The sequence below is a fragment of the Arvicanthis niloticus genome, unplaced genomic scaffold (genome assembly GCF_011762505.2).
Source record: "Arvicanthis niloticus isolate mArvNil1 unplaced genomic scaffold, mArvNil1.pat.X pat_scaffold_266_arrow_ctg1, whole genome shotgun sequence".
In the NCBI taxonomy this organism is placed as follows: Eukaryota; Metazoa; Chordata; class Mammalia; order Rodentia; family Muridae; genus Arvicanthis; species Arvicanthis niloticus.
In genome coordinates this window covers 23608-49853 of record NW_023045930.1, presented here as the reverse complement: position 1 = coordinate 49853, position 26246 = coordinate 23608, and the positions used below count along the sequence as shown (strand labels likewise).

Here is a 26246-nt window from a genome sequence, read left to right as displayed (position 1 = left end):
CTCTATGCAAAATGACATATTTCTTTCTTTTTCTTTTCTTTGTTTTATTTATTTTTATTGTTTAAGATTTATTTATTTATTTTATGTATATGAGTATGCTGTTGCTAACACACCAGAAGAGGGCATCCGATCCCGTCACAGATGGTTGTGAGCCATCATGTGGTTTCTGGGAATTGAACTTAGAGAGCTTATTAGAGGCATAGGAACTTAGTGGCACCATATAGGCAGGGCCAGGAGGGAGGGTGAGAGGCAGTAGCGTGCTGTGAGGCTGTGGGAGGAGTGGAAAGTGGAGAGCAAGGCTAATTGATAAAGCTTTAGGGAGCAGGTTAAGTCCAGAATAAGGTCTGGAGAGTGTAGCTAACAGTCAAAGGGACGGGGAGCCAGGAGCAGAGGCCTAAGCGTTAAAGTAGTGAGAACTGGAGGGGTGGGCAGGGAGAAAGAGAAAGAGAGAGGGGGAGGGGGAGGGGAGGGGAGGGGAAGGGAGAGGGGAAGGGGATGAGGACAAGGGCGGGCGAGGGCAAGGTTGAGAGCGAGGGTGAGAGTCTTAGATGTGAGTCTGTTTCTATGTGTGTCTGAGTGGTCAGCTGGGGTACACATGTGAGCCATATCTCCAGCCCAGGATCATTTTCTTTTCTGCAGCATGTTTTCATATGTTTTCCCATGCAGTTAAAACTATAGAGGTTTTTTTTTTTTTTCCTCCAGATTAATAGTAATATCTCAGGCATGAGCATATGGGCAGGAAGTAGGAACTATTCTCAGTAAATTAAATGCACACAACACTTCCTGTATCTTTATTCTTAGAATTACATCAAACATAGCTTTAGAACATGTTTGAACATCTTTGTAATTAAATTCCTAAAATTAAAAGTTATGTGATATAATTTGATCGTTTTTTATTGAAAATATTTTTTATGCATGGTATTCTGGTTAGAGTTTCCTCTCCCCCAACTCCTTTATGATTCTCCCCACTTCACCTCTCACCTAAATTGACACTCTTTCTTTTCTTTTTCACTAGAAAAAAACCCAGGGATCTAAAAATTATAATAAAATAAAGACAAATCCGAATAGGAAAAAACAAGCAAGGATACAGAAAGAAAAGAGCTAAAGAAAAAGCACAAGAAACACATAAATGCAGAAAAACATACATTCGTTTACACACAGAGAAATCGAATAAAAAGAGCAACAAGAATTTTTTAAAAAGTAACAGCAATAAAGTGGAAACAATAACATATATGCCAAAGACCTGTAAAGTTAAAAGAGAGAGAGAGAGAGCCATCTGGTGGTGGTACATATCTCAGTGCTCAGGAGGCAGGGGCAGGCAGATCTGTGAGTTCAAGGCCAACCTGCCCACCACAATGAGTTTTAGGATAGCCAAGGCTATGAAGAGAAAACTTGTTTCAAAAAAAAAAAGAAAGAGAGAGAGAGAGAGAGAGAGAGAGAGAGAGAGAGAGAGAGAGAGAGAGAGAGAGACTGTGCCTGGCATGGGCTTTAGAAGCTTAAAACTCATCCCCACCCCATCCCCACTCCCACCCCTAGTGACACACTTCCTCCAACAAGGCCACAACTTCTATTTCTTCTAATCCATTAAAGAGTCCTAGTCCCTGGTGACTAAGCATTTAAAAATAGGAATCTATGGAAGCCATTCTTATTCAAACCATCACAGATACATTAAAAAACTTGTAATTTTCTTTTCCATGATTAAAAAATTATATTGGATACATATTTAGGAAAAAATATCTGCAAAGCTGAGGAGATGTTTCCCTAGGTACAGATGGTTGCTATGAAGCCTCAAAGCAGAGTTCAGTCTGCAGAATCTACACAGGGTTAGGAGAGAGCTGTCTTCTAAAATTTGTCTTCTCTGATCTGCATGCTGCCCACCCCCACACACACATACAAATAGACTCAGTATGTACCTGCAGAGGTGTAACCTAAATCAGTACAATCTATCTACTTGCTGAATTATTAATTAATAAATATCAGCGGTAGGGTCAATACCCACCTCAATGGTTGATGTTCCTGAATGAAACACACACACAGAGAGAGAGAGAGAGAGAGAGAGAGAGAGAGAGAGAGAGAGAGAGAGAAAGAGTCACACAGTCTTTATATATTAATATGTTTTAAGCAGCCCAATTGCTGGGCAGCTGTGTAGCCTCTGTGCTGCTAGAATCTACCTCCAACCTATAATTCTGAGTTAACACTTAATAATTCTGTGTTCCATCTTGGCTTCTCTTGGTCAACCATCTAGGCCATGTTTTCTTGACCCAGAGCCCAGGGTGCTCTTTTTGCTTCTCTTCCCCATGGTGACCTCTCTGTTTCCCTCTCTCCCCTCTCTCCTAAAGCATGGAGGATATCCTTTTCCCTGTTAGAAGCCTGGGAAATACTAAAATCCCACCTCTGTCTGTGTCCCCAGCTATTGGCTGCTGGAATTTTTATTTACCAGTCAGAACCAACTGGGAAAGGTTCCCAGAAGCTTTATTGAGACCCTCTCGTGCAAATAGTTTTTGGGGAACATAATTACCATTTGTAATACACGCAGCTACATGTATTCATTAAAATATCCAATTGCATATTTTGTATTGGAAGTATTATTTCATTTGTTAATCTTCTAAAAATCAATTGTGTTCTTTAGAGGGAGTGGAAATTACAGAAGCAGTTATTAAGGGGATCTAATCCAACCTGGCAGTTTGAACAGCTCTTTTACTAAAACACATTAATTTTTAAAACAAACTAAAATCCACATAACAATCTATCAATAAAGGAGAATTAAATTTAAATTAAACAAAAAAATAAGTAAACCACACAAGAAAATTCAATATTCATGGTCTATAGTATAGCTGGCTGTCAGAGCACTTGTTTAGCACATGCAGAACTCTGGCTCAATTCTCAACACTGCATAGAAAATCAAGTAACATTAAATCTTAATGTTTGGGAGAAACACAAAGCAATAATAATCATCTCAGAGAAATGACAAACATTCAGGTTTGTTTCCTAATCTGGCTTCCCCTGTATGGTCAATATGAGGAAAGTTACATTAAACAGCTAACAAATATTCCCAACAAAAGAATTTTATTTTATTATTTAAAAGATTTTTACTGGGCATTCAGAGGAACCAGTTATATAAACTTGCACTGTGACATGACTAGATTAAAGCTCGCTTAAAGTGTTTCCTATTAATTGTACAAAGTAGTGTAACAAATGGTTAAGGGTCTTCCTAGTTTGCACAGGAGGAAATATAACCTAACTTTGAGCTGAGCATCAGGTCACTTTCTTTATTCTCTTTATTATCATTATCATTATTTCTTATCATTATCATTATTTATTATCATTATCATTATTTCTTTATTATCATTTCACAGTTGGCTTTCCACACTGATGAGGTATAAGTTATATTTCACAAGGCACTCAGGATTTCATTGCAGACTCCAGCACTAAAGTGTTTTAACAATGTTAACCTCCTGGCAGCCAATGGCTCTGAGTTCTGCATTTTATTATTTAGGAAGGACAGTTGCAATGGCTTGCAGTTGTGATCCTCTATTTTTATAGCACATTTCCCTATCTTATGGCTCCGTAGATAACAAGCCTCTGAACCAATGTGCAATATATAATAATTCAATATGTACTGTTCACACATTGCTGCCCTCTGTTCTTTTAGCTGTCTGTCACCCTCCCTGTAAAAATGGTGGCCTCTGCATGAGAAATAATGTGTGCACCTGTCGTGGTGGATACACCGGAAAGAGATGCCAGACAAGTAAGATACCACTAAAATATTTGCATACCACAGGTAAAAATGAATCTTTGTTTTTTGACGTGTTTTTTTTGTTGTTGTTGTTGGTTTTGTTTTTTTAACCTAAGGCATTTGTGAGCCTTTGTGCATGAATGGTGGAAAATGTGTGAGACCGAATATTTGTTCCTGTGCTTATGGTTGGAGTGGGAAACGGTGCAACACACGTAAGTAAAACAAAGAAGACTCTCAAAATGTCAGTGCAGACCTTCATGAAGGCAGCGTACAGCAGAATGTAAGACAAAGTCTTTCTGCTTTCATCTGTGTGTTTTCATTCTTGCTCTTTTATTCCTGCTCTGGGAGATATCACTTTGAAATAGTGAAAGAAAGAGTCATCTGAAGACAGTGTCCAGTGTTTTCTAGTGTTTCATTTTCTTTTTCTTTTTTTTTCTAAGAAAACACTTCTTCCTATTTTATTGGATATTACATTTTAAATATCCCCTTTTCCTGTTCCCCCCAAGCCTCATATACCTCATATACCCCCTCTCCTGCTCCTATGTGGGTGCTCCCCCACCCAACTACTTACTCCTGCCTCCCCGCCCTCAAATTCCCCTACACTGAGGCATCCAGCCTTCACAGGACCAAGGGCCTCTCCTACTATTGATGCCTGACAAGGCCATCCTCTGCTACATATGTGGCTGGAGCCATGGGTTCCTGCATGTGGACTTCTTGATTGGTGGTTTAGTCCCTGGGAGCTGGGGGCAGGGGTCTACATGGTTGATATTATTGTTGTTCCTATAGGGTTGCAAACCACTTCAGCTCCTTCAGTCCTTTCTCTAACTCTTCCACTGGGGACCCCATTGGGGACCCCTTTCTCAGTCCAGTGGTTGACTGTGAGCACCTGCCTCTGAATTTGTCAGGCTCTGGCAGAGCATCTCAGGAGGCAGTCAGATCAGGCTCCTGCCAGCATGCCCTTCTTGGCATCCACAGTAGTTTCTGTGTTTTGTGACTGTATATGGGTTGAATCCCCAGGTGGGGCAGTCTTTAGATGGCCTTTCCTTCAATCTCTGCTCCACACTTTTTATCCATAGTTGCTCCCATGAGTATTTTGTTACTTCTTCTAAGAAGGACCGAAGCACCCATACTTCAATCTTCCTTCTTCTTGAGCTTCCTGTGGTCTGTGAATTGCATTTTGGGCATTGTGAGCTTTTATGCTAATATCCACTTATCAGTGAAGGCATGTGTGTTCTTTAGTGATTAGGTTACCTCATTCAGGATGATATTTTATAGCTCCATCCATTTGCCTGTGAATTTTATGAATTCATTATTTTTTAATAGCTGAGAAGTACTCCATTGTGTGAATGCACACATATTCTGTATCCATTCCTCTGTTGAAGGACATCTGGATTATTTTCAGCTTCTGGCTATTATGTATAAGGCTACTATGAACATAGTGGAGCATATGTCTTTGTTATATGTTGGAGAATCTTTTGGGTATATGCCCAGGAGTGGTATGCTCAGGTAATACTATGTCCAATTTTCTGAGGAACCACCACACTGATTTCCAGAGTGGTTGTACCAGCTTGCAATCCCACCAGAAATGGAAAAGTGTTTCTCTTTGTCCACATCTTGGCCAGAATTTGATGGTATCTGAGTTTTTTATATTAGCCATTCTGGCTGGTGTGAGGTGGAATCTTGGGGCTGTCTTGATTTGCATTTCTCTAATGACTAAGGATGTCCAGCATTTCCTTAGGTGCTTCTCTGCCATTCAGTATGCCTCAGTTGAGAATTTTTTGTTTAGCTCTGTACCCAATTTTTGAATAAGAGTATTTGATTCTCTGGAGTCTATCTTTTTGAGTTCTTTGAATATACTGAATATTCACCCTCTATCAGACGTAGGATTGGTAAAGATCTTTTCCCAATCTATGGATTTGCCATATTGTCCTATTGACAGTGTCCTTTGCCTTACAGAAGCTTTTCCATTTTATGAGGTACCATTTGTCAATAGTTGATCTTAGAGCATGAGCCATTGGTGTTCTGTTCAGGAAATTTTCCCCTGTGCTCATGTGTTTGAGGCTCTTCCCCATTTTCTCCTCTATTAGTTTCAGTGTATCTGGTTTTATGTGTAGGTCCTTGATCCACTTGGACTTGAGCTTTGTACAAGGAGATAAGAATGGATTGATTTGCATTCTTCTACATGCTGACCTCCAGTTGAACCAACACCATTTGTTGAAAATGCTGTCTTATTTACACTGGATGGTTTTAGCTCCTTTGTCAACGATCAAGTGACTACACGTGTGTGGGTTCATTTCTGGGTCTTCAGTTCTATTCCATTGATCATCCCGACTGACTCTATTCCAATACCATGCAGTTTTTATCACTATTGCTCTGTAGTACAGCTTGAGGTCAGGGATGATAATCTCCCCCAGAAGTTCTTTTATTGTTGAGAATAGTTTTTGCTATCCTTGTTTTTTTGTTATTCCAAATGAATTTGAAAATTGCTCTTTCTAACTCTGAAGAATTAAGTTGGAATTTTGATGGGGATTACATTGAATCTGTAGATGGCTTTTGGCAACATAACCATTTTTTCTGTGTTAATCTTGCCAATTCATGAGCATAGGAGGTGTTTCCATCTTTTGAGATCATCTATTTCTTCAGGGATTTGAAATTCTTATTTTGACTTCTTCCTTTCCAATTTGTATGCCTTTGACCTCCTTTTGTTGTCTAATTGTTCTAGCTAGAACTTTAAGTACTGTTTTGAATAGAGATAGAGTGGGCATCCTTGTCTAGTCCCTGATCTTTCACTTGCTTTGTTACAGTCAAACCAAGATATTTTATATGATTTGTGACTATTGTAAATCATGTCATTTCCCTAATTTCTTTCTCAGCCTGTTTATCCTTTGAGTATATGAAAGCTACTGATTTGTTTGAGTTTATGTTATATGCAGCCATTTTGCTGAAGTTGTTTATCAGGTTTAGGAGTTCTCTGGTAGAATGTTTGGGATCCCTTAAGTATACTACCATATCATCTGCAAATAGTGAAATTTTGACTTCTTCCTTTCCATTTGTATCCCATTTGACCTCCTTTTGTTGTCTAATTGTTCTAGCTAGAACTTTAAGTACTGTATTAAATACATAGAGAGAGAGTGGGCATCCTTGTCTAGTCCTTAATTTTAATGAGATTTCTTCAAGTTTCTCTCCATTTTAGTTTGATGTTGACTACTGGCTTACTGTATATTGCTTTTTCTGTGTTTAGGTATGAGTATTGAATTCCTGATTTTTCCAAGACTTTTAACATGAAGTGATGTTGAATTTTGTCAAATGTTTTTTAGTATCTAATGAAATGATCATGTAGTTTTTTTTTTCTTTGAGTTTGTTTATGTAGTGGATAATGTTGATGGATTTAGCTATATTGAACCATCCCTGCATCCCTGGGATGAAGCCTATTTGATGGTGGTAAATGATCGTTTCGATATGTTCTTGGATTTGGTTTGCAAGAATTTTATTGAGTATTTTTGCATCAATTTTCATAAGGGAAATTGTTCTGAAATTCTCTTTCTTTGTTGGGTCTTTGTGTGGTTTAGGTATGAGCATAATTGTGGCTTCATAGAACAAATTGTTTAGTGTTCCTTCTGTTTCTATTTTATGGAACAGTTTAAAGAGTATTGGTATTAGGTCTTCTTGGAAGGTCTGATAGAATTCTGCACTAAAACCATCTGGTCCTGGGCTTTTTTGGTAGGGAGACTTTTAATGACTGCTGCTATTTCTTTAGGGGTTATGGGACTGTTTAGATGGTTTATTTGTTCCTGATTTAGCTTTGGCACCTTGTATCTGTCTAGAAAATTGTCCATTTCATCCAGATTTTCCAATTTGGTTAAATATAGGATTTTGTAGCAGGATCTGATGATTTTTTGAATTTCCTCAGTTTCTGTTGTTATGTCTCTCTTTTCATTTCTGAATGCTATAACTATCGGGACCTAAGAACCAGTAAGCTAGCCCATTAAAAGTTGTAGTTATACATGTTTCTTTGGTCATGCTGTCTCTTAACAGCAGTATCAACCCAAAGTCAGACTTTGATACCAAGAATGGGATATTGGTAGATTAGGCCTGACCATGTGTTTGTTGGAGGAATATGAATTTGGGGATTTTTGATTTGGAAAAATCGAAATGGTTCAATGCATTAAGTGGTGCTTTTGTCCCATTCTACAAGAAATGTGGAAGAAATTGGTGCTGACGCTGATTTAAACTGGCTCAAGAGGTTTCAGAGGACAAAGATGTCAGTATGTGGCCTAGAAACTGTTTTTGTGGTATTTTGGTGAAGAATCTGGCTGGGTTTTGTCCTTGTTTGAAGAGATTGAGGAGGCACAGGCTAGCATGAAGAGAGTCAGAATGATTGTCTGAAAAAGGAAGTCTAACAAAAACCCAACATACACTGTCCTCTGGTTCACTTTCAGGAAAAGTATTTAGATGACTCTTACAAGCTGATAAAGAAAAGAACAAACTATGAGGTGCAATACATAACGGAGCACTAGGAAGTTAAATCGAGCTGGATCCTAGGTTGAAGGAAATCACCAGATTTAGGGAATAATGATCTCACAGAAAGATCCCGACCAGCTAAAGTAATTGTGTTTGAATATGATCTAGCAATAGTTATGTCACATTTAGTGTTATTAACTGCTTATTGTTTTAATTTGTCTTTTTTATATCTGTTACAAACTTCTATTCCAAAATTAAGAGCACACTGTGGTCCAGAACTTTAGGCTGGAAGCAGAGGCTTTTGATCTAGACCTTGAAGAATAGTGACCATGGAAACCTTAAGGAGATCTCCAAATTCAAGGCCAGTCTAGAAGAGAGAGAGAGAGAGAGAGAGAGAGAGAGAGAGAGAGAGAGAGAGAGAGAGTTAGTTAGTTAGTTCCAGGCAGACAAAAGCTTAGGTCCAGGCATGGTAAATTATACCCTTAGTCCCATCACTGAGGAGACAGAGCCATCAGATGTCTGAGTTCAAGGTCAGTCTAGAGAACAAGTTCCATGTCTGTGAAGCTTAGGCAGTGAATGGAATCATTAAAACTGAAATCTGGTGAGGATGTAATAGCACAAGGTTGCATGTTCCAGGCCCAGCAAGAAGTAGAACTTGGCAGGTTCAGGCCCATGGCTCTGCTGTTAGGGTCAAGAGTCCATGGGGTTACTGGGACAATTGATGCTGCCTAGCAGGAGCTTGGAAATTAGCAGTTGTTAAGAAGAAACTAACACCACTGGGGTGAAATCTGGGGAATGTGTTCAAAGAGAACACAGAAACTGTTCCAGAGATAGTGAAGGTGTTTTCTGGTAAACCCTCTGCACTCACTTACTGATACTTTCACCTCCTGTGCGGTTTTCTTTCCTATGTGCATCCCTTTGATGTATTTTTGATGTCTTATTGCTCTAGCTAAAAATTCAAGAACTCTGTTGAAGAGATAGGGAGTTAGTAGCCTTGTCTTGGCCATGAATTTAGTGAAATTGCTTTAAGTTTCTCTTCATTGATTTGATGTTTTTATTGGCTTCAGTTTATTGCTTTTATATTATATTTATATTATATGTAATAATTATTTTATATATTATTTTATATTATATTTAGGTATGCATCTTGTATTCCCCTACTCCACAGGACTTTTAACAAGAAGGTGTGTAGGCTTTCCAGCATCTAATAAGATGACAATGTAGTTTTTTCCAGTGGGGTTATTTTTCTGGATTGACTTATAGATGTTCCTATATTGAACCACCCCTGTATCTCTACGATGAATCAACTTGGCCATTTTTGATGCTGTCTTTCATGTGTTCTTGGATTCTGTGAGTGATTTTCCTTCAGTGTTCATGGTGGAAGTTTCTCTCTAATTCCCTTTTCATGTTGTATCTTTGTGTGATTTAGTTACCAGCTTGATTGTGGCCTTAGAAAAGGAGTTTGGCAATATTCGTTTTATTTATATTTAGTGGAATAGTTGGAGGACTATTGATCTTAGGTCTTCATTAAAAATCTGGTCCAATTCTGCCCTAAACCTATGTGGTTCAGGCCTTTTATTTGGGGGAAGGGGATATGGAAGACTTTTGATGACTGTTTCTATTTTCTTAGGGTTTATAGGATCATTTAGTTATGTTACTAGATCTGGATTTAACTTTAGTAATTCCTATCTATTTAGAATATTTCACATTTCCTGAAGATCTTCCAATTTTTTTGAGCACAGGCTTCTGAAGTTCCACCTAATTATTTTTTTAAAAAAAATTTGCTCTGTGTCTGTTGTTATGTCCCTTTTTTATTTCTGATTTTGTTAATTTGGGTAGTGTTTCTCTGGCTTTTATTTCATGTCAGGAAGGGGTTATATATCTTGTTGATTTTCTCAAAAAAACCTCCTCTTGGTTTCCATAACTATTTATATTATTCTCTTTGCTTATTAATTGATTGATTTGATCTTTGATTTCTTTCCTGCCATCAAATCCTACCACCCTCTCATTGGGATGAGGCTTTGCCTCACCTATGGAACTGCAGCACATAATAAATGAAGCTCTTGCTGTTCTCTGTGGTGGGTGATGCAAAAGACAGCCACACTGAAAACCTTCCATAGTCCTGTTGCAGGGTGAATTGGAGAAGCCCACTATGTCAGTGTTACCTGCAAGATGCCATATCACATTAACAGAGGTCTGTACACACCTCCACAGTAGTTGGTCTTCTGAGTCATATTGGAAAATGTTATAATGGGTTCATGAATGCAGACACACACACACACACACACACACACACACACAAATCAGAGAAAGTCTGTGGGAGATACCTTTTTCCATGCTGTTTTCAAGGAAGGAACTCATGTTTCTAAGTTTGGTACCACAGATGGATACCAGTTGATCCATCTCATCAGCTGATCATCTCAACCAAGGTATTTCATGAGCTCTTTATCTGCATTGATGATCTTGGTGATGTGTGTGTGTTTGTGTGTGTGTAGGGGTGCATTCCTGACATTGTGCACTTTGTTTGCACACTTAGAATTATGTGTGCATTAATAAAAATACACCAAAATTGGAATCCATGGAGGATGCTGGGTTTGTGGGGTAGCCAAGAGGTTAGAGAGACTTGAAAGCACATATGGGGATTCTCCTTTTGTTGTAGGTTACACCTCAAATACAATTGGGTTCTTTATTTTATTGTTTTTCTCCTGTAGCCCCCAGACTAGGGGTCAACCTACTACATTGTGAAAGCTAGGCAAATATTTCACCTCTAAATCACATTCCAGGTCTGGAACCCAATTCATCTTCTATAACAATTACAGGGTAGGCTGGATGAAGACACTCAGCTGACACTGTTGCCATCTCAAGACTGCTTCATGAGAATGGCTTACTGAATGCTTTCAAGATTGGGAATGTTTAGCTAGATGGGACAGAAAATAACAAACCTCCGTCCACATTGTACCTTAAGGACAGGTTAGTCTGATAAAGGCTGACATTAGCTATTGACTCATGTCATGTGTGCCAGTAGAAAACTCCAGGTTAATATATGCATCTGGTAGGATTTACCAAACACACCATTCACTGTTGTGAGGACCCAGATGTGAGTACCAAGTCCCCTCAAGGTACTAGGATATTCGAGGGGACCCCACAAATACAACTGTAACATGGGAGTGGTCTACATCTCATCTCACCTTTCCTCTAGCGTTCTACTGATGAAGGCTTTGATGTCAGGATCAGCTCATAAGAAGCCGAAGACCTATGGGAGAGAGGAACCAAAGCTGCTTCCCTGATGCTCTGGCTGCTGAGCTTTTACATGTTCTGCTTTGCCAGTGACTATCTGTGGAATACTTCCTTAACACTTTAACTTTCTGACTGATCTCCAGTGTCCATCAGTCACTTCCATTCCATATATCGCATAACAGTCACCTGGAAGGAGCACGTCCTCAATGGACTCCCAGATCTGTCTGCTATGACAAAAGAGCAGCTTCAACTGTCCCTCCAAGGCTCCACCCTTGCACATGTTGATCCCCATCAGAAACATGTGGTCACAGCTGCACACTCCATTCACAGTGGCTGCTCTTGAGCTTCCTCCCCAAATTGCTTAGATTAAGACACTTTTCTTGTTATCAAGATGGATTCATTGTCCCGGTACTTCCTACATGAGGCTACACTCAGTTACGAGTTTTAAGTGTATGCGTAATCTCCATCATCTCCGTACATTAGAGGTGAGAGATCTGCTCTAAAATTGAAAATAAGAGATGCTGGAGCATGATCCTGAACACACGAAGAGCAGTGGGCACACCAGACACCTGCATCGATGCCTGGCAGCCTCAACAATGACCATGAGCAGCTCAAGCACCTGTACCTACACATCTACCTACATTTCTGTCAGGGGCATCTCTGTCTATACACTAAAGGCCTAGACTCAGCCATAGGTCTGAAGACAGCAGTACGCTTAACATGCATGCCTGCTAGCACAAAGTCTTGGTCTCTGTGGAAAAACACTAGAACAGATGGCTAGAAGCTACTGTAAACAAACAGATAGTTGCCAGGCTCTAGTCATAGACCTTGTAGATAGGTGACCTTGGGTAGATAGTACCAACTTAGATTAGGACAAGTGAATCATAGGCGGAGTCATAGTGGCCTGTCCCCTGAACCTTCACCCAGCTGACACACTATTCTGGAAGATATCTGTACTCCCCCTGAACACCTATGCTTCTGCATCGTCCCCTTCCCCACATCCTGCCTTTTTGTGTATCTAACCTGTGTGTGAAAAAGTAAAAATTGCGATCTGATCAGCCTATAGACAGGTCGCTGTTCTTTGCGTCTTTGCCTGCTACCTCCCCACCCCCTGCTCTCTTTCAGGTGATCTCCCTGGACCCCTGTTTAATGTCCTGCTGGACAGGACACATTTCTCCATTGACTGGGTGTGATCCAGTCCACCTAACACACCACATGCCCTAGAAGGAAAGGAGCCAACTGCAGGAGGTATGAGGATGACCCACAGCTTAGAGCATCTGCTGTTCTCTCAGAAGACTCACATGGTGCCTAACAATCATCTACAACATGGCTATTATACCTTCTTCTGGCCTCTGAGGGAACTAGACTCAGGAGGGACTGCAGACATACAGTAGGAAAAAGAACCATTCACAGAGATAATAAAAGTAAATCTAAATGATACTAACAAACACAGCAAATGTATGTTCAAGAACAATAGCATCTATCAACAGTTATTTCAGAGCATGACTTGGAAGGTCATTTTATCTGTTGTGTGGACATCACTGATGATGTTTTGCAAGAAAAGCTGAGGCACATACTTCTGGGACTCCTGATTTATTGTATCCTCCTTTGTGAATGTTGTTATTTCCTCAGCAGCTGTAGAGCAATGCCAGTATATTACATAATATCTGGTTCACCTGGTCAGTAGAGAATGTCTGCTATAGAGGGCTATAACTCAGGAGTAGGAAAAGACATCATAAAGTGTGTATCCATGGTGGAAGCTACATTATCCACTCAAAAGACATCATCACCTGTGTACCCTTGGTGGCTTGAATTTTTGTGTAGGGCAGTCTGCCTGGAACTTACAGAGATCCAATTCTACCTGTGTGTTCTAGGTCTACAGGAGGGGACAGAACACATGAATAACGAAGATGGTCTTAAGAGTCAAGAGTTGCAAATCAATTTTTATTCATAAATAAATGAAAATTTTAAAAAACATGCTTAAAAAAGAACAGTTAATATAAAGAATTAAAAGCAAACACCAAAAATAAAAAACAATAACAAGAACATATAACTTCCCTATACCATAATAAAAATGCAAACATTGGAAAACTGTAACGCGCGCCCCCCAAATCCCTTTTCGCCCGCGAATAAGGACAGGAGGCGATAATCGGGTATACTGCAACGAGGACTTTACTCCTTGATACGGTAAAGCGGAAAGACGGAAGAAACCGGAAGCGGCCTAGCTTAAATACATCCTAGAGTGACGTATTCACTTCTGAATGGCTGTTTGCTCACCACCCAATATTACGCTTCGGGATAGGCCAGTGACTTGGCGCTCTTTCTGCCTAGCAACTGCGCAGATAATTGTTTACTGCTGGGAAAACACGAGGCCAGCGCCATCTTGGAAATGCAAACGTATAGCCACTGTTAACAGCGGCTTCCTACAGAAAACGAAACTTGAAACAAACCCTAAAGAAAACATTGTTGAGCAGCTTTCTCTCACTGCACACTTAGCAACACAGACTACAGCTGTTTCTCCTCTTGGACAGTTGGTGGCAACAGTCACCTCAATTCTCTCTCAACTGGTCTTGAAAGGACAGGAAAGGGAATCAGAGCCCAAATCAGCCAGGCTGCCTCACTTAGGGCTTATTGACACTGATGAAGGAACTATGTGGAAGAAGATTTATCCAAGGAATTCTCTGTCTGTTGAGGATGGAGCTTAGCAGCTTTTAAAAAAATAGTTATTTTTTAACAAAGAAAGTTAATTTTCAAATAAGCTGACACTATCTGGAAATGCCTGTGTTCCCTGCAAGCCCCCCATGTGTCCACCACTTCATCTTCCCAGGACCTGAGCCTGACTCGGAGTCAGACGTGTGCAAGAGGGAGCGTCTCTGAGAACCTTTACAGAATGTCCAGCAGGAAAGGAAAGGCAGCTGACTCTTGCTTACAATATGATGCACAGGGCCCAGCCAGCAGTTCAGATGGGTGTCTCCTTTTGGTCTTTGCTGGGCGAGGGCTTCGCCTGCTCCTTGGCTGCTCTCACCTCGAGGACACCGTTGGGGGGTGGGGGTGGGGACTGTGCCCCCTCGCCTCTCAGGCTCCTCCTCCTCCTGTAGCTGCTGCTCAGACTTAGCTCCCTGCATCTGGAGCAGCCGGAGCTGCACTCGAAGCTCAATCATGGCCTCCCGTTCCTCGTGAACTGCTTGGTTCAAGTGATTGTTCTTGATTTCTAACTCTTCATTCTGCCTCTGTAGGTCTTCCAGAATGACCTGTAGCTCCTCCTCATCCTTACTCTCGCTCTCGCTGTCAGAGGAGTATTCCTCCGTCTCACTGTGTCCATGCTGCTGGCGGCTCTGGATCTCTGAAATCTCAGCTCAGAGGCGGTTGATCTTTTCTTTCTCCAAGGCAATCTGACTACATAGAAACTGCGTCATGGCCAGGCGCTCCTCCTGCTCAGTCAGGATCTCATTCTCCTGCTCAGTCAGGATCTCAATCTCCTCCTGCTCAGTCGGGACCTCATTCTCCTGAGAAGGTGGCAACTCATCCTGCAGGGGGTGCTCTTTCAGGGATGTGGCCAATTTCAGCCCTCTTGCAGTTTCTGAGACCTGGGAGAGGAAGGCAGTTATTAAGACATAGGCTTCTTCGTAAAGACCTGCATGTCAGCTCTCAGGTTGCTGCCTCCCACCACCACAACAAGACAGTCAACATTGATCTTTTAACTGGAACCATTGCTGCTAAATCTGCAGGCAGGGCAAAATATCCAGCAACACTCACAAAAACATGGGCTAAGAAGCTGCCTCTCAGACTTCTATCAGTGCAAACCAAGAACAGGGCAGTGGAAAAGACCTCACTGGGTTACGGGAAGAAAGGAGAAGGCCACATGCCACCCAGGTCAAGGACAACGAGAATCACTTATTTGACATATGTACTTGGCTATAATCCCTCCAAGGTGCTTGGACCTTGGTCACATGAACCTCTGCATGACCCTGTCTCAGGACCCAGAACTCACTCAAAGCTCTGCACAGCAACCCTCCTATCATGACAAAATGCAGGGATGTGACAGGTTATTTATCTGTTAAACTTATTGGACTGCAGCTTCAAGCAGAGCAACAAGGTACACTTGCCCATAATTCAGTGTCTCACAACAGACTAACATCCCAGAATACTTGTGCATAGACAGAGCAATGAACAACTACATTGCATGAGGTGGGTGGCTGGTTGGGTGTATGGATTAGAAAGGTGCTGGGCTAAAGCAAACATGGATCCAATGTGCAAATGTCATCAGACAGTATTAGTCAAACTCAGATGTTTGTCCCTACCTGATGGTGTTGGGTCTGGAGGTTGCTGGTCTTCTCCTGTTCCTCTTTATCATTTAGGTTAAAGCCAACCAAATATTTTTGGATTACACGAAAGTCAATGTACACTGCCTGGTTCAGTGTGTCCAAATGCTCCTGTACAAGATTCTTCTCAGTCACTATCCGGTTCTTCAGGTTGCTGAAAACAACATCTGAATAGTAAGATCCTGCAGCCTCCTACTTCCTCCCATTACTACTTTCAAGTGCCATTAACTCCACCAGGACCCAGGTTCCCATGAAGATCTAACACAATATATCTCCTACATCCATCAGAGCTGCACAAACAGCAAACAGCCAATTCAGGGAAGAAAAAAATGGTGGCTGCAGCCCAAATAACAGTAAGGCCCATGTCTCTCAAAAAAAAAAAAAAAAAAAAAAAAAGGAAGAGGGATCTCCATCTATCCATGACAGCCCAATGCATTGGGGCAACATCAAGTAGTAGGGGGCAAATACCATCAACGTAGGTCAGTAGAACCAAGGAGAGGACATAGGATCTACATGTTCCATCGCACTCAGCTCTGTAACACCCTGCCTAAGCCCCAGAGGCAGAGTACTGCATAATAAACCTCTCAGGATCTGAACCATTGTTCTATGGAGAGGCTCCTGAGGATGCCTGACCAATGCTGGGAGGTGTGACAGTCTCTTTCAGACTTATGAAGATGCAGTCCAAAAGGCCCAAGGCACACTCATGGCTAAAAAGCAGAAGGGAGAGACACAGACCTTCAGACACTCTAGTCCAGACTCAAAGGAATGCAGAAATGGCCATTCCACAACTGCAGGTCTCCCTGACCAGTACTTACCTATAGAAGTGAGTCTCTTTCTTAAGCTGCTGTTGGGTTTCATAGGCCTTTAAGGTGTCCATCTCTAAGTTGTGCCGAAAAGACATGACCTTCTTCTCTTTGCACTTCAGTACTTCATACTGTGGATTTAGCCTGGGGAAGGACCTGGCCTCAGGAAGATTGGATTCCATGAACATGGGCTTTCAGGAACACATGAACTCAGCCTGGATTCTGTACTACCCCAGCCTGGGAAGGCCACATTCTTGATTCTATGTACTGGCATGTCTTCACCTTTGAAAACTTTTTATCCTGGCCCCAGCACAGCAAATGTTAGGATTCCAGATGGAGGGTGCCCTATGTTCACTCTGTAGGGTTGGAGGGCAGTCTAGACAGGTATGGTCTCAAGAGCCTAGGCCACAAGTATTTGTCCAGCCTGTTTTCATAAAAGGGATTCTACATCTTGGATAATTACAGTGTAGAGACAGACATTACACATAATTCTGGAGATGAGACCAGATATCTGCACAGCTTTATAATCTGCCCAAGGAATAAAAATGTATGGACAATTGTGATGACATAGGCAAAGAGCAGTGCAATGTATAGTGAGGCCTCCCAGACCTCAGCACTCACATCACCCTGAAACTGTTATACAGTTCAATTCCCAGGCCAAATCACAGAACCCTAGATTCCAAAGTGTGGAGAGAAATGGAAACATATAAAATGTATGCACATGGATGTACATGTGCACACACATACCTGGACTCACAAAATTGGACAAACCCACAAGAATGAGAAAAGAGAACAGAGTCAGAGGATGAGAAAGAGGAACAGAGACAGCAAAAGAGAGAGCACAATGAGATGCAGAAGAAATGCATGCAACATTGCTGTCTCAGAGTATAAGGCACACAGACATAGAGGAACAGTCATGAGGCTCAGGTCTTCTACTCAAGCACTGAGATGAACAATGTGGGACCAGGCCCCTCCAGCTGCTGCCAGGAGCATCCAGCACTCAGTCACCTGACATCCAAGCACAAAGACTCACCATAAACAGCACCTAGAACCTCACAAAGCCACAGCTTGTTAAGGGCTTTCCAAATGCATGCTGGGAACTCACTCTCCACTACCTCCATCCCTGAGTTTGGCTCAGGCTTGAGGTGCCACCTCAGTGGATCTCAGCTCTCCCATCACTCAACAGAGACCAGGAGATGTTAGCAGCCAGGTGTTTCCTCAGTTTCCCTACACATGCTTATAGTGACGGGAGAGATGACTTCTCCAGGATTATTATCAACTGTACGGAGTTCAACATCATGTAACCACTGAAGCTATAAAGTGAAGTGCAGTGATGTCCTGCCCTAAATTGTCAAAGGTTAGACTCTCTGTGACTCCTGATGATATAATTTTCCCCCTTGAAATGCCCATAATACCCAGTAAAAGTAAAGACTTGTAGTGTGCATAATAACAGCTTTGGACTTGCCATCTCTTGCCTTAAGGGATGGAGAAAGTAATGTTCTGAAATCCTTCATGTTCAAGAACTGTGATAATCATGGAAATCCTTTTGCTTCCTAGAGACTCCAGTTCCTGTGCCCCATTGCTCAAAAGGCCAGCTCAAGCCCAGCCCTGCCCGGATTCTCAACATGCACTGCCCAGGACTTACTCCACATTCGCCAAGACCACCTCCTTTGTCCTTCATTGCTCTCAGCTGAAAGGCCAGCCTCCTTCCTCTTTTCCCTCGTCTCTGTCATGTCCACCTCTGCTCTCCGAAAAAATGTTCTCACTCGAGAAAACATGTTTCTACAGTATCCTGCAGACATTGAATGAGACATGTTGCTGCACTTGTCGTCACTACAACAATGGTGACATCACAGGGGATGCCCAGGACTCTCTGGGAGACAATAGAATGTTCAAGAAGGAACTGCTGATGTCGTGGGCTACTGCCTTTGGCTCCCTGCTAATGTTCTCCCTGTGCTGACGGGAAGCTGAGGTACCCTTTTCTGGAGACTCTCCTGGGACATAGCCATCAAGCAAAGCCAGAATTTGCTCAAGGCTTGGTTGGAAACAGCAAAGTAATTCCTATGTGTGCAACTGAGTGTTTCCTTTCCAAGCCTTGCCCAGAAGGTCCTTGTCTCATTCCTACCTCCAGTTGTCCTTATTCTGCAATATGAACCATTAAAGATTGCTGAGAAATCACACAAGGATGACTGTGGATGGGGACAGATGTCCTGCCTCATCATTTACAGTTGTTTGAAAGCACATCTAGGAAGAGCCTGCAGGGCAGGTTGCAATGTGGTTGTGTGATAGGAGGGTACAGTCATAGAAGCCATGTGCTTAGCATTCCAAAGTTGCGCCCCCCCCCCATGCCCTGGGAGAGACATGTGCATCCACAATGGTGCTTGCAACAATGTGGAGATCTCTTGACACAGGAAAGTGAATTAGTGGAGCCAGAAATGAAAAAGGTTCTGGGCTGAGTGTGGGGCGCTCCTATATGCACCCAGGACACACAAACAGGATTGCTTACAGGGCTCTGTGAGACACACCATGAGATTGTGTCTGAAAAATGATTATAGTGAACCAAGGTTGAGAAAGAGGTGCAGGCAGAGAGTGTAGGACAATACTAAAGACATATTTCGGTGTCAGAGTAAGGGATAAAGTGTATGTCAGTATCACAAGTCTCTCCACAAACCACACAAATGCCTATCTAGGTCCAACAGGAATGGTTTATTGTATGCATCCCCAACTACTCACTGATCAGAACCATAGCTCCAAATTAGTAGCAAAGCCAAGGCCCCAAATATCTTTCTTTGTCAACATATAAAGGGGGAAAAACCCACAAAAGCACAAGTAGCTCATATGAAGATGCAGGAGGTGTCGTGTCTCCTGGTGGTTAGCTCTGACTCAGGTCATTTTAGATACAAGTGAGCATACTGATCATTAATTTGATGGGTCCTATGCAAAGCTTTATGAAATTTCTTAAGATTAGCAGATGTCATACAGATCACAGAACTTAAGAGAATATGTGGTCAGCACAACTTTTCCTGGAGTCAGAGTTTGTCTCTGTATCAATGATTTGCAGGCATGTTACAGCAACAATATGGAATAGCTGGCAGGCATGGAACTAAATGTTTACATATATAGTGGGGTTGGGGTGTAGACCTCACCATTAAGAAACACAGGTCTCTCTCAGTGACTAGTGCTGTCCCCACAGTCCTTGGAGGATCCTGTTGTAAGCCTAGCTCTTGGAAAGTGAAAGCAGGATTATCTGATCTCAAGGTTAACATGGGATACAGGAGACCCTGTTTCAGAAAACAACACTGAGACACACCCTACATCTGAGGCCTCATCTACCAATCCTTGTCTGTTACAAAGACCTTACCATGATCTCCCTACCAGCCTTTCGTTGTGGGAAGATGGAAAGGAATTAGCAATAATCATTCAATTCTGAGGACCTTTCTCTTGTCATTGTTTAGGTCCACAGTGAGACCAAATGCGAGTGGTCATCACCATCGTAACTACTGAGTCATAGCCACCACCGCTCCTAGCATAGGACTATGCCTATGAGAAACTCTGCTTTCCCTAAAGGATGCTGTCACAGCAGGAAGTGTCACGTGCTGAGGGAAACCTCACTGATCACTTCAGGAACCTAGACAGAAGCCATCAGAATTGCTCCACTTCTTTGTCCTGAGATGAAATGAAGCTGACCCAGTGTGAATGGGTTATTTAACCATTCATCTTTCTCCCAGCCTCTAAATTTCTGAGCTCAGTACAGGGCAGAGTTCAAGCACCTCCATCCCAGTTTTATCTGGGTTTCCTTCCCAGGGCACAGATTTGTTAGAGGCTTGTGTGTAGTCAAGCAACAGCTGTTTACTGGGTGTGGCTCACCCATACATCAGTAATGAGGTGACAGTAACTTATTTCTTTACATGAGTACATTAGTGGAGAATCTAGCATACTGAGGAGTGGGAAGCCAGCACTGTGTCCTGTCCTTTGTGGGCCTGGCCCTGCCTCACAGGCAGATGGGCGCTCACCTTGGGATCCTCTGCAGACACAGAGTGAGCCGGAATGGGCACTGAGCAGGCTGAACAGCACTGCTGTGGCCCCCACTTCAGGTAATGAACACATTCTCTGTTCCCCATCCAAGGAGCTCCTGTAGAAGCCATGGGCCTTGTCTGACCATGGTAAGGTCATGAAGACATCTTTCCTAATGATACAGAGCTGTTCCTGTTGAGGCTTATCCTGCTTACATAGCTGTAGCCATTTTGCTCCATGGCTGGGAGCTATTTCTTATTGTCACTGTATATGACTGCCAGTCATGTATGGAAACAAAAGGACTCTGAGCAGAGTCGTGCTGACCACAATCCCTGTTATGTTCTGTATGTTATGGGATTTGTTCATCTTAAGACAGTGCACAACTGTACCTTCACCTAGGATCCATCCAATTGAAGATCAACATGAACTGCTCTGTCTAAAACGACTTGAATAAAGGCCCTCAGACGGCAGCGTTTCCAGAACCTGTGAGCTCATTGTGGTTGTTATACTGAGCTGGCCCTAAGAAATGTCTGAAAACCAGCTTTGAGCTTTTGCCCTGATTATTTATGCGTGGGATGTGCATTCAAGAAAGTATGCCTGCACAAGTGAGATCAGTGTTCATGTTGTTTGTGGGGTGACTCCTAGACCCCCACATTGCTATTCAGCAGCACATAGGACAGTAAGCCAAAGTCAGAAATGGTGACATCTTGCCATACATTATGTGACAAGAGGGACGGGAAATTCATTTGTGTAAAAAAAAAAAAAAAAAAAAAAAAAAAAAAAAAAAAAAAAAAAAAAAAAAAAAAAAAAATCAGGGATTTCCGGGCTGGAGAGATGGCTGAGATGTTAAGAGCACTGACTGCCCTTCCAGAGGTCCTGAGTTCCACTGTCAGCAACCACCTGATGGCTGATAAGCATCTAGAGAACTAAGCATGAAATCTGGTGCCCTCTTCTGACCTGCAGGCAGAAATCTTTTAAATAGATCAGGGGTCTTCTGGGGGTGGGAGTGGGGGGGAGTCAGAGGGGGGTTGAGTCCCTGTTGGCCATATGCACCAGCTTGAAGAGCCCAGTTCTGATGATCTTTGGGAGTCCCGTGATGATGTCCTCAGATGTGCCCGGGAATGGCCAGAAGAGTGCCCAGAAAGCTCCATTCATATAATGAAGAGAACATTACTGGTTAATGCTGCAGGATGTTTGATCACACTTGAAACCCAGGATTGTGTTTCTTACTGAAAACCCCTTGCTGTGGTGTTGCTCAACCCTAGTGCAGACCATTAACCCAAGAACTGTCTGTTTACTGTAAACAAGAGCTGTATCTGTCTTCTGTTGTGGCTCAGCCCAGCACACACCTTTATTCCAAAGCTAAACAATGTCCACCACTACTCAAGAGGCAGAGCAAGTAACCAGCTGACAGAGAAAGAACAGAAGTAAACAGAAAGTGGGTTCTTTGAACAAAGGACATTTAAGACAGCATACAGAAGGAGAAAGAAAGTATCCTTTCTAGATGTCAGTGGAGTAGGGAGGTAAGCTGAGTGTTTGCCTGTGTCTCTGAAACAGCAGTCTCTCATCCTAGCATCTGGCTCATGTGTCTTCCTTAGTAAAGGTAAATGCCTGGGATTTTTGTCTGTTAAAACAACATTTTGATGTTCCTTATTTCTGCCAAGACTCATGGACATAGAGAGAGATCATTCCTGCTGAGGTAAAACTGAGAAGTCAGCACATTTTAGCAAGTCACCTGGGAGGTCTTCAATGGGAGAGTTAAGGTAGGGAAGCATCCTATTGGAAGGTCTGAGGACCTTGAATAGTGCTACTCTAGATGGCTTGAAAATCCTAACAGAAAATGAAAAGCTGAACGACTGCACTGCAATTGGCTCAATACAGGTCATGGTTTTTATCATCTTCATATTTTGTACTTTATTCTTAATCGCCATAATCATTTTCTTTAAAATCCCAAAGGAAGAGTGGATTGGTAAGAGACAAGCCTTACAAGGAAAATAAGAGAGACTTAGAAACAAGAATAAAAATAAAAATACTCAGACACAGAGAAATGTAGACAAGCATTAGAAAAACCTCAACACATATATGCAGACATAGGTGAAAGTGTTTCTCCTAGAGCCGAAGAAGCCACTGCATAATAAATCTTCAAGTAGGTGACCCAAGGTTGTTAGAAAATCAACCTTAGTTTATCTACTTACTATACAAGCAATACCATGAGACAATAAGTACCATGAGACAATAAGTGGATTGGTAATATACAAGCCTTACAAGGAAAACAAGAGAAACTTATTTTTAATTAATTAAAACAGTTTTAATTTTTATTTATTATCTTATTGTTTTTATTTGTAAAGATTTATTTAGTTTTTAGCTTTTCTTTTTTAATTAAAAAAAATTTTATTGGATATTTTATTTACATCTCAGATGTAATCCACTTTCCCCCTTCTCACTCCCTTCCCCGGGAACCACCGATTCAATCCACCCTCTTATTGCTTCTATGAGGATATGCCCCCCAGACCCCTCCCACTCCCACCTACCCACTCAGGATTTCCCCCACACTGGGGCATCCAGTCTTCACTGGGCCAAGGAATTCCTCACCCACCTATGCCTGACAATGTCATCCTCCCCTACATATAGAGCTGTGGACATGGGTTTCTCCCTATGTGCTCCAAGGTTGGTGGTTTAGATCCTGGGAGCTCTGGTTTGTTGGTATTGTTGCACTCTCCATGGGGCTGTAAAGTCTTTCAGCTCCTTCAGTCTTCTCTCTTACTCCTCCATTAGGAACCCTATGATCAGTTCAATGGTTAGCTGTGAGCATCTGCCTCTGTATATTTCAGGCTCTGTCAGGCCTCTAAGGAGACAGCTATATAATGCTCCTGTCAGCATGCACTTCCTGGCATCTGCATCAGAGTCTACCTTTGATGACTGCATAAGAGATGGATACCCAGGTGGAGCAGTCTCTGGACAGCCCCTCCTTGAGTTTCTGCCCCATGCTTTGTCTCCATATTTGCTCCCATGAGTATTTTGTTACCATTTCTAAGAAGGACTGAAGCACCCACACTTTGGTCTTCCTTGTTCATGAGCTTCATGTGTTCTGTGAATTGTATCTTGGATATTGCAAGCTTTGGGGGGTAATATCCACTTATCAGTGAGTGCATACCATGTGTTTTCTTTTGTGATTGGGTTACCTCACTCAGGATGATAGTTTCTAGTTCCATCCATTTACCTAAGAATTTCTCAAATTCATTGTTTTTTTATAGCTGAGTAATACACCATTGTGTAAATGTACCACATTTTCTAAATCCATTCCTCTGTTGAAGGACATCTAGATTCTTTCTAGCTCCTGGCTATTTTAAGTAAAGCTCCTTTGAACATAGTGGAGCATGTGTCCTTGTTACATTTTGGAGCATCTTCTGGGTATATGCCCAGGAGTGGTATAGCTGGGTCCTCAGGTAATACTATGTCCAATTTTCTGAGGAACCACCAGACTGATTTCCAGAGTGGTTGTACCAGCTTGCAATCCCACCAACAATGGAGGAGTGTTCCTCTTTCTCCACATCCTCACCAGCATCTGCTATCACCTGAGTTTTTGATCTTGGCCTTTCTCACTGGTGTGAGGTGGAATCTCAAGGTTGTTTTGATTTGCATTTCCCTATTGACTAAGGATATTGAACATTTCTTTAGGTGCTTCTAGGCCATTTGAGTTTCCTCAGTTGAGAATTGTTTGTTTAGCTCTTTACCCCATTTTTAATAGGGTTATTTGGTTGTCTAGAATCTAATTTCTTGAGTTCTTTGTATATATTGGATATTAGCCCTGTATTGAATGTAGGATTGGTAAAGATCTTTTCCCAATCTGTTCCTTGCCACTTTATCCTATTGACTTTCCCAATCTGTTCCTTACCACTTTATCCCTTGACTTACAGAAGCTTTGCAATTTTATGAGGTCCCATTTGTCAATTCTTGATCTTAGCGCATAAGCCATTGGTGTTCTGTTCAGGAACTTTTCCCCTGTGCCTAGGTATTCGAGGGTCTTTCCCACTTTCTCTTCTATTATTTTCAGTGTATCTGGTTTTATGTGAAGGTCCTTTATCCACTTGGACTTGAACTTTGTACAAGGAAATATAAATGGATTGATTTGCCTTCGTCTAATTGCTGACCTCCATTTGAACCAGCACCATTTGTTGAAAATGCTGTTTTTCCCCCCATTGGACAGTTTTATCTCCTTTGTCAAAGATCAAGTGACCATAGGTGTATGGGTTCATTTCTGGATCTTCAATTTTGTTCCATTGATCTTCCTGCCTGTCTCTGTACCAAGACCATGCAGGTTTTTTTTTTTTTTTTTTTTTTTTTTTTTTTTTTTTTTTTTTTTTTTTTTTTTTTTTTATCAGTATTGCTCTGTAGTACAGCTTGAGGACAGGGATGGTGATTCCCCCAGAAGTTCTTTTATTGTTTAGAATAGTTCTCCCTATCCTGGTTTTTTGTTATTCCAAATGAATTTGAGAAATGCTCTTTCTGTCTCTATGAAGAATTGAGTTGACATTTTGATAGGGATTGCATTGAATCTGTAGATTGCTTTTGGCAAGATGGCCATATTTACTATATTAATCTTGCCAATCCACCAGCATGGGAGATCTTTCCCGATCTGTTCCACAGGTCAGGGTCTAGCAAGAGAGAGAGTGGGGGGAAGAAGGGGAAGAAATTCGAAGAATAGAGACAAGCCAGAGGATCTGTGGTCAAGTCACCTTTACTGTCTCCCACAGACTATATTCACAACTGTAACTGACCACCACACACACACCACACCTACTACTACTACACCACACACTTACAAGGAAATCCTGGGTATTTATAAGCACAAGCAGGAGAACACAGGTGAAAACATTTTACCACATGCACCGTGCACCATGCAGCTGGGGTCACTAAACAGCAAAACAAGCTATGTGGGATAAACAATATATTTATCAGAGTGTGCTTCAGCTGTTGTAGGCTATTGAAAAACAAGTCTCTATCAGGGTATATGGTTCCAGATGGCTGTAAAGTTGATAGCTGCTTTCTAGCTGCTTTCTGCTTAAAGTCGGCTCCCAACACTTTCCATCTTCTGAGATCTTCTTGGATTTCTTTCTTCAGAGACTTGAAGTTCTTGTCATACACATCTTTCACTTGCTTGGTTAGATTTGCACCAATGTATTTTATATTATTTGTGACTATTGTGAATGGTGTCATTACCCTAATTTCATTCTCACCCTGTTTATTTCTCATCCTGTTTATCTTTCAAGTAGAGGAAGGCTACTGATTTGTTTGAGTTGATTTTATAACCAGGGTTTTTGCTAAAGTTTTTTTTTTTTTAAATCAGGTTTAGAAGTTCCCTGGTGGAAGTTTTGGAGTCACTTAAGTATACTAAGATATCAGCTGCAAATAGTGATATTTTGACTTCTTCCTTTCCTATTTGTATCCCTTGGACTTCTTTTTGTTGCCTAATTGCTCTGGCTAGGACTTCTAGTACAACATTGAATAGGTAGGGAGAGAGTGGGCAACCTTGTCTAGTTCTAGTTCCTGATTTTAGTGGGATTGCTTCAAGTTTCTCTCCATTTAGTTTGATGTTGGCTACTGGCTTGCTGTATATTGCTTTTAATATGTTTAGGTATGTGTCTTGAATTCCTGATCTTTCCAAGACTTTTA

At 41.7% G+C, this 26246-nt stretch overlaps 1 pseudogene; it reads left to right on the top strand.

Annotated features, from left to right (window-relative positions):
• Positions 1-26246, top strand: part of LOC117701834 (von Willebrand factor D and EGF domain-containing protein-like) — a 79758-nt pseudogene that overhangs the window by 44911 nt on the left and 8601 nt on the right.